This window comes from Paramormyrops kingsleyae, chromosome 11 (assembly GCF_048594095.1).
Source record: "Paramormyrops kingsleyae isolate MSU_618 chromosome 11, PKINGS_0.4, whole genome shotgun sequence".
Classification (NCBI taxonomy): domain Eukaryota; kingdom Metazoa; phylum Chordata; class Actinopteri; order Osteoglossiformes; family Mormyridae; genus Paramormyrops; species Paramormyrops kingsleyae.
In genome coordinates, this window is record NC_132807.1 from 5,101,885 (window position 1) to 5,124,281 (window position 22,397).

The 22,397-nt window shown below is 38.5% G+C and overlaps 1 long non-coding RNA gene across 1 annotated transcript; it reads left to right on the plus strand.

The window, feature by feature from the left end:
* The first annotated feature begins 2,726 nt into the window (after window positions 1-2,726).
* Window positions 2,727-18,747, plus strand: LOC111845077 (uncharacterized). Its single transcript, XR_002838542.2, has 2 exons — window positions 2,727-3,537; window positions 18,233-18,747. It is a non-coding gene; the product is annotated as an uncharacterized lncRNA (long non-coding RNA).
* The last annotated feature ends 3,650 nt before the right edge of the window (window positions 18,748-22,397 follow it).

A 22,397-nucleotide genomic window follows, 5' to 3' on the forward strand; every position in this document is an offset into this window, starting at 1 on the left:
TAAGGCAAGAAATGCAGGAAATAAGTTTTAAATTGGGATGATCAAAAACTTGTACCAACCCTCTGAATGTAACTATTACCATACTAATAAAAATAAGGTGTAATCTACTGCACTTTACTCAAGGGTTTAGATTTGGGTTTGGATGGTTTGCACCACCCCTACCAATATTGTGGGGGGGAGGTCGGGGATGATTTAGTCCCTACCAATAATTTGGGGGTTTGGGGATGCTTTAGTCCCTACCAGTAATGTGGGGGGGGGGGGGGGGGTTCAGGGATGATTTAGTCCCTACCAATATTGTGGGGTGGGGGGGGGGGCAGTTGGGATGCTTTAGTCCCTACCAATATTGAAACTAAACCTACGACCTTGACTTTACTGTTCCAATCAATTTTCCATTCACTATTTATCACGACCATCTGGTGTACAGGTTTCCTGGGGGGGGCCAATGGGGGACCCTCACATTCTGAGCTGATTATTGCCAGGATCAATAAAGTTATTATTTGGTTATTATTTTTGATACTGATATTATTAGCTGCTTCTACCAACTACTGCCAACTTTAAATTTAAATTTAAAAGTGAAATCTGTTATTACTGCTGAGACTGGGTTTTACTTTCAGACTTGAAATTCTGAAGAAAATATACAATGATGCAAAATGCTAGCTAATGAAGCAAAAGAAGTTTAAAAAAAAAACAAGGACACGAAAATATTAGAAGTCCAGAAACTGCTCTCCAGGTTTAAGAGCTCTCAGAAGGTAAGTTACATCCATTAGCATTTTCAAGGTTTGAATCAGCCTTTCCTTCTTCAAGGAGGACAGAAAATACACCTTTGATAATATGTAGAGAATATCATTTATGAGCTTTCAAAATGTGAAGTTTCAGTACATTACATATAGATAATTTACTTTTATTATGAAACAGAGCAATATGTGAGTTTTTGCTTAAACAACTGGAATAAAACGAGTCCCAATAAAACATGTTTAAATTAGCCGGAACCAGGCCAAACTACTATGAACCACACAAATCCAGCCCAAGCCAGTCTGAACCACTCTGAACCAACCATAAAGGATTCCACTTTAACTGAGTTATTGTAATGCATAAGACAATATTAGAGTCAACTAAACTATTACATGGTCAGAATTCATTGCTGAAGTTCATTACCATCAAACGCTTGAGCAAAAATCAATGTGTGGATATATTGTAACAGTTCAAATAGAGAACAAGACAGCCTGTTGGTTCATTCAGAGATAATTTAACATTCAAACAATAATTTTCATCACCTCTTAAATGTCTATTGCCCTGTTTTATCAGTTCCTTTGGATGGCCCTGGAGTACTCTGTAGCAGAGTAATTGAAGTGAACAAGATTCGCATTGTTACAATTACACTGGCACTTTGTATTTGTTTTCAAATATTGTTTCACTTAACTTTCCAAGCAATTACAGAACCCTGTCATTACCAAACATTATTAGAATTTTAATTTTAAGTCTATCATAGAAAAATATTTAAAGTGCTGTTCATTCTTACTTCACTAGTATTGAAATTGATCTGCACTGCATATACAACAAAGAAGTATAATGAATAATTACTTACTATAATAATGCGCGCAGTTTTACAAACATGCAAAGATCAATAGCAATGTTTTCTTAATAAACCACACAAGTCAATTTAAAAGTACAACAGAGAAGCTTTGAAAACTGCGCTTTATTTCAGTGCCTAATATTTGTTTTAAGTTGAATACTAAAGTCACTCCATTTCTCAAGCGCTCGAGGTGCTTTGCCGCTGGCGGAAGCTTACTGTCGTCCTCCCAGTGTTCACAGCAAGCTAATATTCTGTGACAAGTACTCACATTGTAGATCAGTAAACGAGGATGCAAATGTATTCTAAGTGGGTATATCACCCTATAGATATAAACATAGGCTACTGGTAAATTTGCCCGGTGTGTCTTTTTATTTCGAAAGTACTTAATTTCATATTACTTTTTATACTTACGCCTACATGTTGATTAGTAGGAAATGCAGCACTACGTGCCTTTTTAGTGATATTATATACTGTGATTTATTTGACGGTAGCTATTGAAATATCAATTTTACGGTCATTGTGAATGTCTTGAAAAAGTCTGGTTTGAATGAGTAACGGTAGTTACATATAGTGATGCCGCAAATATGTTGCATGAAAGATTTGCATTAAGCTTCAGATTTGCTGCGATAGATTGCCGACCCAAAGAATGAACTATGGAATAACGTGCTGAAAATGTTAGGAAGTGTGTCCAGTCATCTAATACACAATTTATATATATATATATATATATATATATATATATATATATATATATATATATATATATATATATATATATATATATATATATTATCCACACAACACCCTTTTTATTTAAAATATGAAATGTTTTACACATCCTAGTGCGGATTAGTGTATTTAATGATACATTTATATCAGACAGGAACGCCCCATTTTTGCTCTCAACTAATTTGATTAGGGGTAACACAAGGAAAAACCAGTCCGTGGTTACAGCGAAACTTTTTTTCTGTGCGCTGTCCCACACGGAAGCTGGGACAGGAGGTCTGAATAAATACGTTTAGTATTAAATAGATTTCCATTAAAATGTGCGCGAAAGCGTCGTTTCAATGCCCCTCGCGGCCAGCTGCCATTACGTTTTAATTAACTATTGAATGGTGGCAGAAACGGGCGCAGACCCGGGGTGTCGTGAAAGTCCCGTCCGCCTCCCGGAACATGGGAACCCGGTCCGACCCAACTGCTCTGCTACGGTTCAGAATTGCGTCACAGAATAGCTTCATACAAATCTGCTAGTACCGGGTATTGGACCCTTAATACTTGTTGGTTTGCCCTTTCTCACACACACACAAAAACATTTAATACATGTCGTCTTGTTTTTGAGAAACCTAACTGGTATATTTAAGATTTTTCAGATTTATGGTTATCATTTCTGACATAATGTAGAAAACCTGTTGTTATCAGACTCCCTAATATTTAAACCAAAAACTTAAATACTTTGCTTAGGAACTTTGGTGTGAAGAAGCAGAAATTCAAAAGGAAGTCAAATTCAAATATATTTTTCATAAAGAAAAACCTTGTGGAAAAGGACTGTTTATCAGAGCTGTCCGCACATTCAAACTGGCCGATCTGCGAGCTGGACCGGCTTCCTTTACTGAATCCTTTGTTTTGCATAAACAATCGCTCTTTATTCTGCTTCCCTACGTCCTTGGCATCCTTCTGCCGTCTGACTCGAAACTTCTCCAGACTCGCCTGTCGCGTCTAAACAGCAAACTGTCCCGATCCCCAAACATGATCTCAGAGCTGGGGGCAAACTCGGCCGAAGCGAAACGTAGCGGCTTCAGGCGGCGCCAGAGGCGTACATACAGTAAAGCAAACTACAGCCTGCAACAGACATCTGAGCGAAGCCAATAAAGACCGCTATGGGCAAAGAAGATTTAAACATTTTTTCTCGAGCTTGTATCGTTTGTCACTCTGCAAGTTCAACTGACTCCGAGGACACCAGCGAGGTAAGGAAACTCTACGTACTCCATTTAAGTGTCTGCTAGGTTACTGGGGTGCAACCGCCGGATCGTGACCTTTCGGGGTCCAGACACGACCTCGAACTGGGGTGTTACTCCCATGCAGTGTCTGGTCTGAGTGTTGCATAAACCATAGGTCATTGGAGGCTGATGTTACGTCTAATGTTACTCTTGACCCTAAACAGACCTCCGGAATATGTCTATTGGCCGGCTCCACAATGCACAAACTAATTCAAGGGACATTTGACTAAACAGCCTTCTTAACTTCCATAAGTGACCTTACGGGTTTCTCCGATCGGCAGATAATGTAAGGTTAATTTATCTTTATCAGGGAAAACAACATTCTGGATCCAAATCAATAGATTGATGATAGATTTATTTTTGCTGAGGATTTGCCCGTATCTTAGGGAATTTTAGCATCTCTCACCTGTATTTAATGCAGTTAGATAGTTTTAGAAGTATTTATTTGGCAATCGTAGTAGGCTAATATGGGTGATGATTATAAAAACATTAACTGAGTTCAGTGACTGAAACACATCGGGAACAAGCAAACTTTTTCAAAGAATCTGATTATAAAAGCAAGTTACAAACGAAAATGTTTAAAGGCCCATATCTGCAAGACTTATAATAGCAGAGAACGATCTTCAAATGACGTATAATTTATATAATTTGTGACAAAATTCTGCTCCGACTTGCCTACTTAAAACTGTATATAAGAGTTATGCGGGTAACAAATGTAAGTTCCTATGAGCTATACAGCCTTATAATGAATGTTTTCCGTATCTGAGGAAACGCGGTGCATGAAAATGGGTTTAATCGATTTTCATGCCGATGTATCAATGCAAAAACGAAAAAAGAACCGGTTCTCAGCTGCGAGTCAGCCAGTTGTTTCGTGAAAATGAAATGAATTTTTACAACGCGGCGAACTTTATAGTAGGTACTAACAGCTCGAAATTTTTGCAGATACAAAATAAAAGTAAAGGTTCACGTGACAAGAAATAATTGAAATGTAATTATTGAAATGCTCATTCGTAACATATCTTGCATTTACAAAGAAGCACAATGTAAAATCGATCCGTAGGCCCTGTAGACTACAATTATGAAATCATCAGTTAATGCAACCCACCGGTACTCACGTTTCTCTCTCTCTCTCGCTCTCTATCTCTATTCCCCCCCCCCTCACACACGCACACACACACGGTCACCTTAGTGACACAGTTTAATATATTTAATTGAATTTAATCCGACCGTCTCAGAAGACAAAAACGTATGGAATCGATATAACTTGACTTTATTCATTGTACATTCGATCTTTAGGTGGCTATTAAAATTTAGGAAGCTTTCTGTCATTAAACGGGAGAAGAATACAACTGGAAAATTAAACCCTGACGTTTATCACTCTTTACGAGAAGTTCAATTACAGTGAAGAGTCGAAGCTGCCTCACCTAAATATCCGTACAGGGGCGTATTTCCCAATTCTCTCCAGACGGGAGAACGAGAAATGCGCATTTCCATGGAGGGACAAGACGAAGACATGTTAAGTACGTGCTAGCGTTATTAATATTGGAAGGATATTCTGAGCGAGTATTGCCAAGTATTTTTTTTTCCTTCACATGTCATGAATGTGGCTTAAAAAGAAAATTGATTAAAACGCTGTCCGTGGCCAATAAGAACATTCTTCATGACATGATAGACCGTCAGGAACCTGAATGAGGCACTTTTTTCAGTCAAAAATATAAACTGGTAAGCGTGTTATAATGGAGAAATAATAAAATGAAAACACTTTGTACTTAGTCTTGAATTGGATTTTAAATGAAGATCACGTGGACTGGAATGAATTAAAGTCGACTGAAGTGTTTCCATGCAAACACCATATAGTTTAATCCAAGTAAATAAGTACATGCCCAACTGAGAAATACGTCAAATCTTTTGAGTGATTCGAGAAAGTGAATGGAGCCAGTGAATAGGGTATTTAATTATTTAATGTAAAAAATGTTTTAAATAGTAATGGACATTAGTAAAGAACTAATGTGTTAACTTTTCACAGAATCCATGATGTGGTTTATAGGGAAAATGCACAATTAAGCATTTTTCGTAATAAATATCCGTAAGTAACGTCTGATCAATAGGCTTATATCAAGCCATGCGGATTAATGGTTCATACATCAGAACTGTTGTCAAAATAAATGATGATGTTTCTGTTGAGCATTAACTGGAATCTTGACAAGTGTAAGATGTTCTAACAGCTGTATTCAATAAGCTGGGCGTCCTGTGATGTGGCTTTGCCCCTGGGCTATGGCGCTTGCTTTCCCTTGGGGGGACCTGCCTGTCCACTTCTGACCACTGAGGGGGAAACAATGACAGAAGAGCCCGGGTGAGGAGGGCAGAACCAGGGCACACGCTGCCATGGAAGGCACCCGTCCTCTTCTGCGGCCACCTCACAAAGCATGTGATGCAGCAAATCCGCAGTCAGGGCCGTCTTCACCTTTAGGATGCGCAGTTACACATGTATAGCTACAGTTATTTGATGACAAGCAACAGAAAGGATAAAGCTGCTCTCCCATATCTGGGTGGTTTGGGGACCAAATCCCACTAGGGTCCCTTCTGTAGTGCCCTTGAGTGAGGGGCTTATCCTGCATTCAAGCAGTGAACATGTCTGGGTAACAGGGCAAAAACTACTGTGCTACTTTCGTTAAGATGTGACCCAGTAATGACTATAGATAGAACTGCTAGTAATGTTTAATAATGTTTAATTGATTTTAACAAATTATCTTTTGGAAAAGTGTAACAAATAAGCATAGAAGCTGCATTTCTTTGGGATGTGTGATAATTTACTAGTAAACAATAGGAATATAAATTCAACATTCTTAGAAGATGCATACATTAATGCATGCTTTTTCCCTTTGTGTAAATGTATAAACTAATCATCACCTTTAAGACCTTGAAAATTCGTCTGCATATTCAGATTTTTGCACACATTTCAACAGAATAAGAGTCATTGATATTTCAATCAAGAAATGCTGTAGCTATGAAAAAAGAATATTAGAATCATGGTTGGTTATGCCGCCCCTTATCACATGAAACTATTTCAGACAATGTATCACAATGAGGGGAATGTGAAATGCTGGAGTGACGCTCAGAATGTGAGAGAAACCTGTTGGCCGGCTTGAACGGACAAGAGCCAATGATCTTGATAGTCCCTCGAGGAAAATTTAGAGAAGCTATTAGGCTACGGGGTCAGAGGTCAGGAATGGGGTTAAAGAGGACGCCCCACTATTCCCAAATGGCCAGTAGGACATTGACATTGGAGTGTACACTAGCGTGAACAACATTTTTATCATGTTCTGCCCATACCCCCCCCCCACACACACACACACACGTTTTTTTCTGTCAGGAAACTCAGAAAATACCACAGTAATGCAAGAGGTTGTGGACAATAGATTGCGGATAGATATTCTAAACATTGTGATCTGCTGAAATGATGATTATAACTGATGATAATCATAACGACAAGAGCAATAATGTAGCATCTTATACGATTTAATATATTGTGATTCAAATCAGAATTTAATTCGCTAGTTTAAAGCTTCAATCACAGTCCTTACAGGAAGAGGCAGTACCTGAAAATTGAGGGAGGGGGGTCTGCTTCATATAGAACGAGACCTTTTATTCTTGGGGTTCGGCAGAAAAAATTCGCAGCTTCTGAAAAATGGGGTTACGATCCCCATCTCCTGCCCTCGGTATCAAGCTTCGGAAATGGACGGGCATGTCTGTGCAGCCGCGGCTCCGGCTGCAGGGAAAGCATGCGTCTCAGGGAGCCGCAGACAGAGCCAGCAGGAGCAGCTCGCCCAGTGCATTCGCAGCTGACTGCAGGTGTTTGGTCACATGACTGTAGCTGACAGTTCATATGAATTCATTAATTCTATGAAGATTTTCTGCTTGTCATACAGAAATAAATGGGCCCTTTTGTGCCGTGCATCAGCCAGGGTCGGCGTGCTTATAAACACAGAGAAATTAATCTTTAGGCTAGCAGTGGGGAAAAAAAGCCACTTTTTAACGTACTGTTACACTGTGTAAATAAATAAAGCAGCACATTACGCATTCTTCCTTTTGGTGCCTCGCCTATTCTGCTGTTAAAAGCAAACTGAGTAGACGATACTGAAATACTGACAGATGTGTAATATAATAAGCTGTAATTTGTAACTGATTCGAAACAGGAAATTCTATTTTTTCAGTGTAGCACATTGGAAGCTAAAAATCTCAAGAGACAAAATCTAACTATAATCACAAATGCTTGATAAATTTCAAACCATCTTTCCAATATTCTCAAGATATACACATTTGCTTTGATTTATATAGTTGCAGTTTTATAGTATAATTAAAAATAAAAAGCATTTGCCAGGAGTCAGTGTACAAACTATCCATGAATATCAGGATTCTGCACCTCTTGGTTCAGCCTGTCAGCTTGAAAAAGGTGGTGCTTAAACCCACTTGTCCTGAATTTCACCTGTAACTTGTGATTATCTTAAATTAAGTCCAGGTATCACCCTAGCTGTAACATTTTTTCCTTTTTCTCTTTTTAGACAGGTATAATTAAACTCCAAATTTGAAGGCTCTTTGTATGTACTTGCAGCATATATAGCCATGGAAGTTTCTGGGTCCTCATACTTGGTGTTTTTATTTTCTTTTTTGTACTCGATCTTACTTTAACTGAGAAATGTCACTCAAGTAACAGGAAAACACTGGCTTCGAATTGCCAATGAAAAGCTGAGCTGAAACACGACACTGGTTGAATTTAATCAAGCTCTGCACCTCCAAATCAAAACACAATCGTGTACCTCGCAAACTGCAAACAGAAAAAGGAGAGACTGCATTAAAAAAATAACAAGGACTTACTCTACAGCTGCCATTATGCTACCTCGCTGAATTAAAAGCAGGCAGACTGCAATTAGGTATAGAGCTCCTCTCCTTGAAAACAGAGCCGCTCAGATTATTGCAGAATCATTTATATCTTCCAAATCAGTAAGCATGTGGGCCTGTATTATATGTTAGCATAAGAATAGAAACGGACCCTGTGAACTTCCCCGACCTATTGACCCTGCTCCCCGCAAATGAATAGCACCACTTTCAGGCTCCCAGCCCTCTCCAACAAGCTTGAACCATGCTTAAATTCCTAATCATGGTAATTTAATATATCTAAAGCCCCTGCCTGCTTTAGTTTAGCTCCTCTATAGTTTGTTTTAGGCATTCACATCTTCTTACCCCATCATTACAACTCCTTATTTGGCAAATTTAAGGGGCTGCTATGAGACTACATGTTCCTTTTCATCACCTAAATAAGCTGTGCTTCCATATAATTAGAGCGGTTTTCCCAACTATTGAGTCCTTTCAGACAGCCGAAACAAAAAGTGGAAAACTCACCGGGGCCAGGCTCAGGCAGAACCGCTCACAGAACCCCGGGACATGCAAACACGGGTTTGTGTTTCGGGTTGGGCTGCAAAGTGTCGAGGACAGGATGGAAAACGAGGAGGGAAGAAAAAAGTTTTACAAAGAATTCAGTACTATTCAAGATCATTCAAGTGCTATTTATCGTTTCCGCAATGTAAATAAATATAAAAACATATATGTACAGTAAAAAATAATATTATTAGCATTGTGCTAGGGACAATCTTCCCCCGATGAGAGGTTGAAATAATATCATGCCGGTTTATGCGATTTAAATGAAGGCAAGTTACGATTTTTCTTCAGCTATTTTGTTATGTCATATAGCAAAACGTGATAACGAAAAAAAATAAGTATTCGAATCAAATTGTTGGTGGTACATTAACATGACAAGCATCGTTGTATAAGTTCTATTAGACCGCTTTTATATAGGGAAATGCAGCTGACATAAAGGAAATAAACGAGTGTGTGTGAAGAGCCAGACAACCGCTGGTTAATCTGTATAAAACTGACCAGCAGACGTATACTCCTGTTTCGTACACAGGGGAAAATGCGACCCCTTCAGGCAAAGAAGTGCTTCACCTTTTCGAAACTTACTCAAGTTTGCGTGTATAATCGGAACAAACGAACGCAACCAGCAAGAACTGATGGAGATCTTAAATGTGCTAAGTGGGGAACAGTCAGTAGATGCAGGAATTAAAAAAATATTGGGCAGCCATGACTGAAGGTGTCGTGAAATAGACCGTTCGCTACAATAACAATTTCTAATTCTCAGTATGACCTCAAAGTTAGTAAGTACATGCATAATTATATTTCAGTTATCTATGCGAAGGACTATGTTTTATACTAAAGGTTCGACTGAAACGACAGTGATTGCGTCCGATAGGCATGTAAAGCTCATGTTGTTGTGGAAAATCAAGCGTCATCAGCGAGTGAACCTATTATAGAATGCTTCTCTATAGAGACTCCGTAATCAAGAAGCAGTATAATATTTGTTTTGGATTTGATTGATTAAATGTATTACTGTTGCAGCCACAATAATTGAAAGGATGTCAGTAGTACATCATTGTGTCATGTGTACGCGCGCATGCGCGTTTCACTACACTAAGCCAATGCGCTTTAAAAGCAACCTTTGCGCATGCATTTAAGTGGCAAATACTCGACGAGTACGTGAGTGAGCAGTGTGACGAGTAGAAAAAGCGGTCCGCCGAAGTCTGTAGTATTTACAAGCTGTGGTTGAAAGAGAAAGGCATTGTGAGACAATACGCAGCCAATATAACCATTGTAGTGCTGAAAGGACAGCGCATAAATGCGCGTGCAAATCCCCCACTTAATCGACGGAACTTTTTTCCGGTTAAAGAATTACACTCCAGAGCATAATGATATACAGTGAACCGACATCTGCATTTGGCTCAGTGCGGATTTTTCGGCTTAGTTAAGGCAGATTTTACAGCAGCATATTGTATGCAATACATTACGTTAGGTTAAAGATGTTTTCTGCTTATTTTGCACCCGTATATTCTCTTACACAATATAATTTTATGCAAAACTAGCGACAAAGTGTATAGCTTATGGTTTCCTGATAATTGCCGTATCACAAACCCTGGGGTCATCATACTGCTGTTTAAGTTTATATGATCTACTTGCAAATAAAGTAAAATACAGAAAATTTACCTTTACAGTCAAAAAGGTTGCTGCATAGCATATATATATTTGATTATATATTGCTGAACACAGGCGTTTGTGGTTCCTCCTTGACAGACAGACAGCTCATTTATTGGTTATTAAAATACCGAACCGCTTCTCCTCTCATACGTAGAACATTTCAGAATCTGTCACATCAGAACAAAGGCTTCCCTGTATCTTCGGCACTTTGCAGTCTCAGGCCACGTCCTCACCATCAACACGCAGTCTCTTTGCTTCCTCAGAAGCTCATATGAGTTCATAAAAAAACGCTTTATGCTTCTACTCCTCTGTTTACCACATTGTTCAATCCACTTTAAAGCATAATTGCTCGCTCGACAACGCTGGATATAATGGTAATGTACTGTTGGCACGTTTCAGGTGCAACATTTGGCTCCTTTCCATGACTAAAAGCTTCCCCCTTCCTTGCAGACGACTCCATAATGTTTGGCGCTTGTGATGTATGCAATGTCATTACCTATTATGGCCTTAATGATTCACCCCAAAGGGGACCCAGCTTACATCCATTCAATTAATTCATAATATAAAGTAATCAAATAATTCCTCTCTCCCCACGTGGACAAATTCAGATTTTATTAATAAATAAAATATGTTGTTGACTATATATATACACACACATACATACGCAAATGCTTTTTAAGCAAACGTAATAGTGCAGCTACAATATATCAAATAAAATCTTGTACTGCTGGTAAGATTTAAACATTTGTTTTCAAGAATTATAAATAGTAATTTGTTAAATCTAGTAGGCCTATATTAATAAGATGTTGTTGTTGTTGTTGTTGTTGTGAGTGAATCGCCCACTGCTGTAGAATCAAGTGTCCTGGGAACCTGAATAATATGAGGGATTTTATATCAGAATACTGTTTCACATTTAGAGACATTCGGATCATGTCAAAGCAAGATGATCCACCATGTCCGTGGCATGGAGTTTATTTTAGTAACATTCAAGCGCGGTTCAACACAATGGAACAATCTACATATTTTGATGTCGGTTAATCTGTCGTTAGATTTTACGTCCTCATACAGCGATAGACTCCTTAAAGCCTGCAATTGTTAAGCTATTGTTTAAGCTATTTTTATTGCACGCAGATTTTCCACCAATATAATTATGTTGAGAGAAAATGAAAGTGATGTTCAAATACTGCAAAAGGTTTTCGTTAATTTATGGTTTTGTTTAAGCACGTAGATATATTTAAATGTGTATCGATATGTGAATTATGTGATGTATTCATTAACAATGATAATCGTAATTATAGGTTTTACGTATACTAATGGTTTATATAATAGAATATATATATATTAACATTGATTAAAGTAACAAAATAATTAAAACGGAATTAATAAAACTGCTGACTGGAATGTGTTAAATTGTGTTTTCAAAGTTGTCGCATTATTCAAAGACGCTGTGTACTTCGAACGAATCTGTTTCCTTTAGTAATATATCTCTGTATCAATGCAGTTCTCCGGAGATTAAACAGCAGTTTAGTGTTACATTTGGGAGTGGTACTTAGGCAGGCGGGAGTTCGAGGTTACCTAATCGGTCTTGTGGGTTAAAGATGCGCTGTCCACACTGTGGTGCTGAACCGAATCATCGACCACTTGTAGTGCTGTGGGTCATTCAGTTCGTATTTGCACGCTTTTGTTAGTTAAAATGATGTTATAATCAATGGCCTATATCACTTTACAATGCTACAAAAATGCAATTGTGCAGTTACGTGGAATCATTAAATGGGAGGCTTTTCAACATCATTGAATGGCTAAAACAGCCTTGCTTTCTTTTTCACAAATGTCCTCGCTTTTTAAAAAGTATTAATAGTATAAAGGAACGCTTGGGAATTTCGATTAACTTACGTTCATCAATTATTTTAAGGCGAGTAAAATTAATTAAAGGAAATGTTTGTTTTGGCAATGAGGATTCCTATACAATACAAGGACATGTTACAACGACATGCGGATATAGATAGCAATAAAATAATTAACAAAGCATATTTTTTGTTTTTTTATTTTTTATTTAAAGATGATATTCTTTTTATTTCTAATAATCTTATATAGCAAATATAAAATCGCAATTTCATTAAGTTACATGCATTTTTTTAATTGTATGCTCATTTTTCCTCATTTTATTTACTAAAATGTTTAACTTGTAAGTGTGCAAAATTATGCAGCTAAATAGGGTATCCCTAATGACTGAGTCGGCATTACACAATACACTATTTATATGACAGTATTTAGGTATCTAATACATTTTGAAAAAAAAATTCAGATACCTCTCATATGAATTTATACATAGTCTGTCATGTGAGTTTTTAAAGTGATTTTCAGATTACTGCTCATATAAATACAATCGTGCTGTTACTTTAAATATACAGGCTCAGTTCTTAATAGGATGTGTGCGCTGTTGTTCGTGACCAGCACGGCGTTATTACTAATGTACTGAAACACTGTGTGACTCCTTCTTGCTAATTACAATTGGCGGCTTTAGCAAATCACCTTGGCAACAATTAAGGGGCATTATGTAGGAAAAAGGTCAGAATGGTATTCCTTTGTGTGTCAATAAAATTTTCTTACTCTGATTGTGATATTCACAAACACCGTGCAAAATTTATCATGTTCTTATTCTGATAGTGGTGCCGTGTTTTGCTGTAAGTTGTCGTCATATTTAGCTAAATCACTAATAAAACCTGAAAGTAGGCTGAGTCTGCCATTATTTTTTAAACGTGACTTGACTGTGAATAACTGAACTTTTCACAACGGGAGAAACAATTAGCCTACGACATAATTTTGCTAAACAGTTTAAAATGACAGTAAATGTATTTTTTTTTTCAAAGTTTAGAATACGAGGCTACTAAGTCAACGAAAGGTGAAATATCTTTTCAGCTGAAAGGTTTCAGTGGAACATTCTGGTATTTCACCAAGAATGTCAGACCCCATGCGGTGCTATTTATCTGAAACCATGCACACACATGCAGAAAGCCAAAGAAATGCATGTTTTTTTTTATCTGAAAATGACAGATTTATATCTCCAAATGGCTTTCCTCGTTTTCTTTCAAGCATTTAATGGCGTTTAGTCGGACTGAACACCTTGGGTTAAGGTGTAGCGGCACGTCATGTCTCTCTGCGCGGTAAAAGCCAGGAAATCCTGGGCGTGCGTCCTCCAATACAGGCGAAGACAACAGGGCTGCCGTTCTGGAATGTGTGGGACACGGTAAAAGCGTAAAGTACTCCGAAAGTTCTGGTTTTTATAGGAGGGTGTAGATAGATGAGAAACGGCAATATATAATAATAATAATAATAATAATAATAATAATAATAATTATTATTATTATTATTATTATTATTAGATAATTTTGCACTGGCTGGCATTCTGTACACTGTCATATTATTCGTGTTTCCTTGAATACTTTCCAAGCTCATCTCTATCCTACAATGGGTAAGAGTAAATGGATGGATGGATTAATTTAAAAGCCTGGACCAAAACTCCTAAATTAAAAACTGACAAACATGGCTAACAAAAACTGAAATATTTGTTGCGTTTCCCTTAAAATGTGTATTTCTCTGAATACTTTAGGTTGAGTATTTTTCTGAAATGGAAAAGTTTCCAAGGTGTGAATATTCAATTACGGTAGAAGTCATATCAAATCTAATGAGCCACCATTTCACATGTATGACCAACATCCTGCCAAGAACTAGGAATGATATTTAAAAGAGTGGATCTTAAGGTTACCTTCACATGATCGCAGTGTAATTGTCTAATAAGTAATAAAAATCGTAATAATAAAAAAATACATAGCAAATTCATTAATTGTGACATCACAAAAATGCATAGCATTCACACAATTTCCTGATGTATGATTGAGTAGAAACGATTACCAAACTGTCAAATTTATACTGAAAATACTCCCAATTACACAGCAATATACATTAAATGATCCCAAAAAAAGCCGCGATAATTTTCATAATCAGTAAATATGACTGTACTGTTAAATGGAGTTTTGAGGTAAATTTAATTGTGCATAACAAATTCATTGAACAGTTATGATTGTCTAAATACTGAATGCAGTTTTTGGTTCAGCTGTGTTGCGAAAAGGATGAGAAATGTTAGCTGTCCAAGGATGATAGGACCACTGGTTGTGTTACTGAGCTGCCACTATACTACAGAGGGTATAAATCACAGTGTGTCCTGACCACAGCAACACGACACCCTGGCAAATATTTAGCCTTGTGTACAAAGTCTGCATTTAGTTAACAGCAGAATGCATGGTATTATTTTGTTTTGTGTGTGTGCCCATTAAGAATTTCTTGATTTGTCACTGGAGTGAATGTAGATGGAGTCACACAGTAGCGGCATTGTCTTGGTGTCTATCACAGTTGTGCAGCGATTCAGCAGTGCTTTTCAGAGCCTGGATCAGGAGCCACACTTTCCCAGAATACTAATGCACCCCTCTGGCCGTCTCTCTGCCCATCTCTCCGGCCGTCTCTCCGGCCGTCTCATTGGCCGTCTCTCTGCCCATCTCTCTGGCCGTCTCTCCGGCCGTCTCTCCGGCCGTCTCATTGGCCGTCTCTCTGCCCATCTCTCCGGCCGTCTCTCCGGCCGTCTCATTGGCCGTCTCTCTGCCCATCTCTCTGGTCGTCTCTCCGGCCGTCTCTCCGGCCGTCTCATTGGCCGTCTCTCTGCCCGTTTCTCTGGTCGTCTCTCTGGCCGTCTCTCTGGTCATCTCTCCGGCCGTCTCATTGGCCATCTCACTGGTCATCTCTCCGGCCGTCTCTCCGGCCGTCTCTCCGGTCGTCTCTCCGGCCGTCTCTCCGGTCGTCTCTCCGGTCGTCTCTCTGGCTGTCTCTCTGGCTGTCTCTCTGGCTGTCTCACTGACTGTCTCAGGGAGAGTAACACAGACTGAGAGGCAGCGGGCATTGCTGCTGACTCTCTGAGGGCACCCTGTTTGTGATACATATTCTGACCTCATTATTTCTCCATTCTGAAATGTTTGTTTGTTTATTTGTTTGTTTATTTTTGTTTGTTTGTTTTGTGCCTGGGCCAATAATGGAGGACCAAAAATAGGTGCGTTAAAAATGTATATATTCCTGCAAGAAAGCTGTATAAACGTTGCCCCATTTTGGGAAGGGGCCCAGTTGTCCTGGTCTGAGGTGCTTTGCTCAGACACCAGGCCTTAATTTCAGAGGGAATGCAAAGACCCACCCCCCCCAACAATGACACAGATCCTCCAAACGGCCCAGTGTTCAGTTCTGGCAGTATGCTCTGTCCTGGAGTTATTCAAATGAGAACCTTTCCATGTTTCTGATAGCGATAAACGATCCATGATCATACATCACATAATAAATACAACATGTACATACAGTTACTTAAAAATCAGCTGTATCAAAATTCAATGATTGCAGCATTTTAGGACTAAATATTTTGCCATCATTGATAAAGATACCCCAGTCAGGGTTGAATAGCTCACCAGTAACAACAGCAATAAAAACAAAAACATCCATTACAGCAATAATAATAATACAGACGGTATTTCATTGACTTCTGGTCATAATGTTTTTACTGAATATTTTTGCCTTTTGCAGGAAATAATCTATCTCTGATCGTAAGTTCTAACAAATAAGCCCTGAAGTGGAAAAATATCTCCAAAATCATAATTAAATCAAACATTCCTCTTTACTGTCCAGGCTATAGAGTACTGAATCTTACTGCTCCCTGATTTATACTGAAAACACTCCCAGTTACACAGCAACACACATTAAATGATCCCAAAAAAAGCCGCGATAATTTTCATAATCAGTAAATATGACTGTACTCTTAAATAGAGTTTTGAGGTAAATTTAATTGTGCATAACAAATTCATTGAACAGTTATGATTGTCTAAATACTGAATGCCGTTTTTGGTTCAGCTGTGTTGCGAAAAGGATGAGAAATGTTAGCTGTCCAAGGATGATAGGACCACTGGTTGTGTTACTGAGCTGCCACTATACTACAGAGGGTATAAATCACAGTGTGTCCTGACCACAGCAACACGACACCCTGGCAAATATTTAGCCTTGTGTACAAAGTCTGCATTTAGTTAACAGCAGAATGCATGGTATTATTTTGTTTTGTGTGTGTGCCCATTAAGAATTTCTTGATTTGTCACTGGAGTGAATGTAGATGGAGTCACACAGTAGCGGCATTGTCTTGGTGTCGTGCAGTGATTCAGCAGTGCTTTTCAGAGTACCGAATCTTACTGCTCCCTGATTTTTTTATTGTATGATGCTTTAGACAAAAGCTAAAAAAATAAACGTTAAGGAAATGCAAAACTCAGCAAAGACAGAAACAAAAAGAATTGCGTCATTTATTTGACTGCTATGAGTTTTGTCTTTAAAATGCATGCTTTTCATATGCAATATACTTATATATTAGTGTTTACAGAAAAAATATATGTTAATATATGTTATATGAATAAATGTTACTAAAATGGTGAAAAAATGCACAACACAATGCCTAAAATCAAATACAACAAACATACATATCGACCAGGGAAAAAAAAACCTTTGCTAGTTTAGTCCAGAAAATCTGATCAGTTTACACTGCAAAATAGTATTTCATGAAGCCCCAGTAACAATCTTAGGAAAATCATTTTACTTCAGAGAAAAATTATTACATAATTATAGTGAAATGAACTTTGAAAATGAAAATGTACACTGGGAAGATGCTAAGGTAGGGTAGAGAAACTAAGAAAATTCAATTCAAAATTCAGTGAACAAAACAGTGTCATTTTGTTCTGGTTATTATAGGAAATTCATCATGGCTGATAAGTTTGTGAGTATCTAATTAAAGGCTTATTAACGGGGCTGCGTTTACACAGTGAGGACGCAGTGCCATTTCAATTTATAGCTGTTATTGCTGTTTCTTCAGTTTCTAACATGGAATAATTTCGTGAAATAAGCTAATATATTATTTTGTTGTATTCATAAATTATTCTTATGACACAACATCCACTTTAATTCCAGCATTTTCACTAAACGCATTGATTTTGCTGTCGGCCTGGAGGTCCAGTCCGCAAAATGACATGTGCAGTTAAAGGAGAGCTGGTGTAACTTTATAGGAAGTAGTTCTCTCTCCATTCACCGGCCACCACCTTTTTGGCTAAACGTATAAAACTAAGGAACAAAAGCTGATTTTTTTTACGCTGACATGTCAGTCACACAAAGCTACACAAAAGGCCAAGCAAACAACAATTACAGAAATAATTGTCTACATCTTAGTATTTTGAGTAGAATTTCAGGCAATTTTTTAATGACTATAATTTAAGTATGTTCATTTTTGTGCCCTGGCGTTTCATTTTAGGACTTTTGGTTTAGATGCTACATTGTTTGCAATTAATTTTTGATTGCTTAAATCTAACCTGAAATCTTAAGCTCCTGTAAAGCTGTATGTTTGCAAGGCAAGGGTTGTGGGTTCAAATCCCGGGTGAGCACACATTGCCTCTGTTCTTCAGTCACTTTGTATAAAAACATCAGATATAAACAAATCATGCTTTTGTTGTTTTAGGTCCCCGGTGCTGGGCGTTGTCTTCATGGGGGTTAGACAGCAGACCAGCCAGAAAGCTCCCTTCAGATTGTGAGAAGCCAGACAGTGACCCTGCTCACATGGAGGAACAGAATGACGGCTGACTCACCATCAACACGAGGACTACCATCATTTGCGAATATGTAAAACCATCAAATATCTAATATTTAAATTAAAAAAACCAATGCCTATGTAAAATGGTGCATGACAGCTTGTGTTATGTAAATGATTGTGACTGAACACTGCTATTGTAATTATAACTGTACAATAAAACACATCTTTACAGTACAGTTCCTTGACTTTTCGTAAGTCACATTTGATTGGCTGACAAACATAGCCGTGTGCATGTGTCATGAAACGTCCTGTACCTACAAAGAAAATTTCAGAATGTCAGCTATGTAATTTTATCAGCAACATACATATTTAAACAGCTTGTATATCATAACTTACAATTTCTGTGTTTTATTCTGCAATAAAGATGTATGACAATCAAACAAGTGACTCCCATCATTTTTCAGCCACTGTACTACAATATTTCATAGGGATAAATGAACTCATCATGTAAACAAAATTTGGTAACACTTTACTTGAGGGGGCACAAGTAACTTAAAAACTCATTTACTACTCAAGTGTAAATCATGAAGAAATATAGCAACTGAAAATACATGAAATACATGAATTGTTATGACTGATTAATGACAAATAAAAATGGAATCAGCAAGTAGCATAACAGTGTCCCACTACATTGGGCCTCCCCCTCAATAAAGTCTGTACACCATACCTTCCCTGGCCATTTAGAAACCATTCAGCGTGCTGCACTGGATCACTGCCAAGGCTCGGAGAGGGGGTACTGATACCCAGAGGGGGTTGCTAGAAATTTTGGGCCCCATGAAGGCATATAATATTGGGCCCCCCAGTCCAGACCAATTCAGTTATTTTCCAAATTTTCTAGGCCTCCACTCAAGCAGGGGCCCTTGGAATCGTCCTGACTTTCCCCCGTTCTACGGCCCCCCTGCCGATACCTCAATGCCACCGCAGCTGTCATCTCTGGCTCCTTATAGTCAGTGTTAGAAGTAGGCAGGGGGGCAGTTTCAGCTGTTTTTCATTTCACAGAAAAACAAAAGACATTTGAGCTCAGTATCATGATCAATGCTTCCTGTTTCGTGCAGCCTAAGTCAGGCTAAGAAGTGAGCTGGCTGTCCCTGAATGTGCTCTATCTATCCTGGTCGGTGGGTTAAAACTGTCACTGGCTGTTAAAAATCCTCCACAAACATTTTATCTTGAGCATTTGAAATTCTTCATCAAGGTATTTTTTTCATTTAATAAACATCCTGGTAAAGAATAGTATTACAATACCCACAGATTACAGGCAAGCGACAAATAAACAATTGGCTATATAGATACTGGGATTTCCACACTCCCCAGTCAGATTTCCAAAATGGGGGAGCAGGAGTTATTACATAATGGCTCTGCGTTCCGGAAAGCATGCGACACAGCAAGCATGCAGCTCCGAGTCAAATGCAGGCCTGAGTGTGGTTCTCCATCTTTGTCTGCCTCATCCTGCCTTTCTTATGGAAAGATCCTTCATACTCTGCACCAACAAGGGACATTTTGTCTTGTGAGTATTAACATTTAATGTGAATATGAAGTAAAACAGCCATGATTATTTTTGCTTTTATATTTAGACACCAATATAATCTTTGTTCGTTCATTCATTCATTTGTTCGTTCGTTCATTCATTTTCCATACCTGCTTGTCCTCTGCAGGATCATGGGGGTTTGGAGCCTTTCCTGGGAGAAATGGGTGCAAAATCTTTGCACCAAATTTAAGTTTTTTTAATTCAGAATGTAAAATTCACAAATATTCTTCAGAATATCATAAATATTTCAGTAAAAACTGAGTACAGTGGTACCTCAGAACTCGAACTTAATCCGTTCAGAACTCAGGTTCAAATCCTAAAAAATTCGAGTTCTGATCGAATTTTCCCCATAAGAAATAATGGAAAACCAATTAATTGGTTCCCGGCCCCAAAAAATTATACCTAAATATGTTTTTTTTAGCATTTAAACACAAAATGAATAGGATAAAACAAGAAGAGCATATAGTAAACACATCTAAGCACATTTATCAAAACAGTAATTTGTAAAGTAAGAAAATAAATGCATCCAAACAATGTGTAAAGTTAAAAACTGTGCGGCAACACTGTACAGTGTGCATAACATTTTTTTCTTAATGGCTTCCAAAACGATAAAGAATGTACTCCAACACTACCCAAAGCCATGCCCCAACACTGCGCCAACACTAGACTATGCTATGCGGTCCATTGTTTATTTTTATTATTACTCTGTATTTGTTAATTTGTTCATAGATTGTATCATTTGGACAACTATTGCGTAGCTTTTTGGTGAGCAATGGCTACCAAAATGATGTAAAGTACAGTGTATTACCTGATATTTTCAATAAAAAAGCACTATCACCAACAAACGATGCTGTCACAGTGAATGTGAGGCGGAGACTGAAGCGTTACCCTTTGTTTCCGCTGAGAGACGTGCCGCATGACTCATTTCCCCGCCAGTACAAGTTATCTTAGGTCGGCATTCACGGTTCAACTTCTGAGATTCAGATCGAGTTCTAGGTCATTTTTTTCGAACTGGTTGGTTCGACTTTTAAGAAATTCGAGTTCTAATGAGTTCGAGTACTGAGGTACCACTGTATTTCTCTGTATAACAGTAAAAAGCCTCATTTTTATCCTGCATCTTATTGGCTTTCTTCTTGTTCCAGTGATTTATATGTGGGTCTTTCGGGTTTAACAGGTATGTGAAGAGGCCATCACCACACTGGAGACTCAGTTCATCTCACAAGGCTTGGCACGTGAATTAGCCACTGTGGAATAGCACAGAAAAGCAAAGAGAACACTGACCCAGTCCTCTTTGGGCCAGGCCCACTCTGCTCATTCATTTGATAATAGCTACACAGGGCAGGTGAGTCGTCCTGTGATTGGCTGGGGCCCATCTGTGACACGGGGCCCCTATAATGTACATCCTCTCGACTTCAGACCAGTTTAACATGTCCCATCCAGAATGAGTCTAATCATAAACTCAGAACTGAGAACTTATGATGTGTGGATTTTTTTGAACAACAAGCCTGCCAACATCATTAGAAAAAGAGAGAAACTAGTGTATAGTGCTGAATGGCTGACAAGTTTATTCCTGCAGCTACGACATGGAATCCAGTTATGTAAAATTGCAGCTTAAAACATCACCAATTAATGACGTAAAAATATCATAAGATCAGACTCAAGGCTTTCAGATTGTCCGCCAGCAGTAAATAATGAGAGTCTGCCGTAGATTTCGAATCCCGGGAGCTGAGTGCCACACCAAGGAGAGGGGCCCATCAAGTTCAGGCAAACGGTGCTGCGACTCTGTGGCGCCATCTGGTGGCACATCCTCATGCCTGTTTGACTGCTACGCTTTGGTCAGGAGCTCCATCACCTCTGCTGCAGGTACTGGCCGGTACACACAGCCCAGCTGATACACACGACGTGTTGTCTGTGAAAACATCAGAAGCTGCAGGCCAGCACTCAGAACAGACTCAGCGGCATCAGCTGGTCAAATCGCCATTGCAATAAAACTCCTCTCTTGCTCTTCCGTACTGCAGTTCCACCACTGATGCCTGCAGCATATGGGATGACGGTAGACAATGTAACGTGAACTTACGTGAATGTAAGACATGTAGCAAGAAAAGCTCGAATAATGTTATCTTTTCATGGGAGGCGGATTTAAAAGCCTGCATCAGCCTAGCAGGCCAATGATAGGTGTCCATTTAGCTCAAACACCTTTTAATATCTCCACAGTGTGCGGCGTAATGTTCAGTGACTAAATGAGTATCCTTAACAGATCTTTACCTTGATTTCACCATTTTCTTTTTACCAAGTAATAGAGATGTACTTCCTTCCACTGCAGCAATCTTGCCTATCATTTTTATCAGCGCATCAGACAACCTTACAGAGAACTACTCAATTAAGCCGGCTAAATCAACCCAACAGGACAAAGACCAGCTCAAATCCAAATTTAACGTCAACTATGATTTGTTTGGCACCAGATTTCCTTTTTCTGATTTGACTCTGTCTTTGGTAGCATAATTTAAT